This window comes from Triticum dicoccoides, chromosome 7B (genome assembly GCF_002162155.2).
Source record: "Triticum dicoccoides isolate Atlit2015 ecotype Zavitan chromosome 7B, WEW_v2.0, whole genome shotgun sequence".
Classification (NCBI taxonomy): Eukaryota; Viridiplantae; Streptophyta; class Magnoliopsida; order Poales; family Poaceae; genus Triticum; species Triticum dicoccoides.
The window spans coordinates 660,542,061-660,545,279 of record NC_041393.1 but is presented as its reverse complement, the minus strand read 5'-3'; positions in this window follow the sequence as shown (position 1 = coordinate 660,545,279).

Below are 3,219 nucleotides of genomic sequence, written 5' to 3'. Positions count from 1 at the left end.
CCAGAATCCACTAGCAGAGGTGTGTGGTCAGAGATACCGCGAGATAATGCTTGGACTGTAACCAAGGGGAATTTCTGTTCCCACTCAACACTTGCTAGGACTCTAAGCATTAGCCCACGTGAATTTACGACCTCAAAGCTCTATCTCTTTAAGATCCAAGCTTTCGATGATGGTATTAAACATAAACGACCACCTAGCGTCGAAATTATCATTGTTCTTTTCATCTCTCCTTCTAATAATGTTGAAATCTCCTCCAACCAAAATTGGGAGCTGCTCAGATCCGCAAATCCGGACAAGATCCGCCAAAAAGTCTGGTTTTAGTTCCGGTTGCGCGGCCCCATACACCGCAACCAGTTCCCAATTAAAGCCATTGACTTTGGATCTTACCCGAAATTTGACGGCAAAGTCACCCATTAGCACAGTTTGGACTTCCAGCGTCTCTGATCTACCTCTTGGAGGCAGGCAGTGCCAATCAAAATTGACACCGCCGGACAAAGTGTTCAGAAACTGAGGAGAGAAGTTGTCCCTTCCCGTCTCAGAAAGGGCAATAAAATCCAGTTTATGTTCAGTGGAAGAATCCGCAAGAAACCTTCGTTTAGCCAAGTCCAACAGACCTCTGCTATTCCAGAAGATGCCCCTCATAGTTCATCATGGAATTTTTTGGCAGTACAGACCCTAGCACTCCTACGAACCGCGGATGTTGGATAAATCTTACGCTTCCACTTTCGCTTAGGCTTGTTATACTCGTCCACCCGGTCCTCACAACCGAGCTCCGCGGCCCTAACCTCTTGTCCCTCTACCGAAGCACTCTCCTCCAGGGGTAACAAGCCATCATCCTCCTCAATCTCATTGAGTGAAGGGGCAAGATCCGCACACAACGAGTCGAGCACCCTGACTCCCAAGGCATCAATATCAGAATCGTTCATAGGTTTAACCGCAGCTAAATTACAGATCAACTCTAAGGCACGATCCACTTCAAGGTCAAGAATGTCATTAACAGATTTTGAAATTTCACTATCATTACTACCCAGTGAAACTCCTAACTCATTTGCATTGTGGATGATCTCATCATTAGAAAAATGCAAAATAGAATTGGATATATTGACTGACATACCAGTAGTGACCTCCATGTCATGAAGCTTGTCCGCCCGCATGGCGCACCTCAGCTGTATATCATCAACATCCGCCTTGTCCTAAAGGCGACAGCTCATCCGTCTGCCCTCAAACACAGGATCCAATATGCCACCAAAAGCGATGTCTGCCTCTCTGGTTGCCCCGTTGGTGGTAAGGCCACCTGCCCCACCTCCAACGGACGACCCAGTAGAAGCAGTCAGAGAGCCGCCGCCCACCGCCGGCAAGCCCGGGGCCAATGGGGGCTGGGCCGCCTGCCCAGACTCCCCACCAGGCGTCCTACGAAGAGGAGAGAGGGCAGGGGCCGCCTGCGCCCGCGCCCCACCCAATCCGAGAGTCAGACTCGACGTGGGGCTAGTCGTCAACCCAGCCTGCGTCAGCATGTCAGATGACGCCCCAGGTCCGGCCATCCTGACCATCGCCGAGGGGGAGATAGCCGAGGCCTCCTGCCCGAGCCCCCCTCCCAGAGTAGACCCATCACCACAGGGCGACGCCGCCACCACAGCGGTCATACCTGACGGAGTCCTCCCAAGCAGCGAGCCAGCAGCAGTGGGGGAGGTCACCTGCTGAAGACCGTCCCTTCCAACCGGAGAGCCCATAGCCTCGGCAAAGTCCAGAGAAGGCAACGTGTGCTCAAACATATCCTCAGAATCAATCATGTTGCTCCACAACCTGGGTGGCGCGGAAGCAGCCTGAAAAGATCCGAATCTCAAGGTACTCATAGGTACAGTCGTAGAAGGAGCCACCCCATTTTCAGGCGTCTGAGGGTCAGCACCCAGGCCATTGGGCAACTCATGCCCATCATCCCCCTGTCGATCCTCCGAGTTACCTGAGCCATCGTTCTTATCATGCCTGTCCACATCCATCCCAGCCAAAGCCTCAGCGAAGAACTCAGAATCCTCAAACTCAATATCAATGTTATACACGAGGCCCTTATGCGTCCACTTGACGACATCAGGAACGAACTCTATGTCCATCATACTCACCAACATCCTAGCCACCCCGTTGGCCCGTGTAAAGGGCATATCAACTCTCTCAGGTCTGCCAACCAGAATCCCCAAACTTGCAGCAACCCGAACATCCCGAATCAACTTAGATGGGACTCCCGAGAACCTCAACCAAATCTGAGTGAGTGGCTTTCCCTGCGGCTCCACCTTCTTCCACTCAAGAAACTCAAGAATGCACTCAGTTCCGGGAACTCTGCATAGCCCAAAACTAATAAGACGCTCCAAGTCCTCAGCAGTCGGAAACTCAACCTTATAGATGTTGTCCTCAAGGCGAATAAGCTCCCATTGAAAGTCCCCCGGAGCTAACTCCCTAAGTCGCTTGATTATCCGAGCCTCAGAAATGTCACGTTTCGTGACTTTGACCACACCAGTAGTCGAGCTCTGAGCCTTCTCAGGGACCTCCTCCACACAGGGAGACTCAAAGAACATCAGCTCAGCACAACAAACACCATAAATCATGATACTCGGCATCTGATCTCTCAGTATCGGGCACTCTCCTGTGTCATGCGTTGGTCTGAGGCAGGTGTCACAAAGCTCAGTAACACACTCAGCAATAAAATGGCCACGCTCACCACACCGATAACACATCATCTTTTCTTTTTTACGAGCCCACTTAGAAGCTCTCTCACCCTCAGACTGGTCAGCAGCATGAGAAGCATTCACCACTACTGGCTCAGACACCGGAATCTCAGCAGCGGCCAGCGCCGTCACCACCTCCATAGCTTGACCGGACAGAACAGCCGTCTGTCCAGTCGCAGTCAGGACAATATAGCCACTCACTCAGGTTTGGTTGAGGTTCTCGGGAGTCCCATCTAAGTTGATTTGGGATGTTCGGGTTGCTGCAATATCAGTTCAACAAGACAATAGCGTCGAAAGAAATAATGGTGATTCAATAAATCCACCATCAGCTAATAGTGTCGAAAGAAATAATGGTGATTCAACAAGACAATATAGCTTGAGGTTCTCTGAGATACCAATTGTTGCAACAATTGTCCAAAATTCTGCTCAAAGATTTTTTTTTCAATTTTCTTGCCCTTTGGTGTTTATACTTTTGCATCATGAAAAATACCATGAGAATACA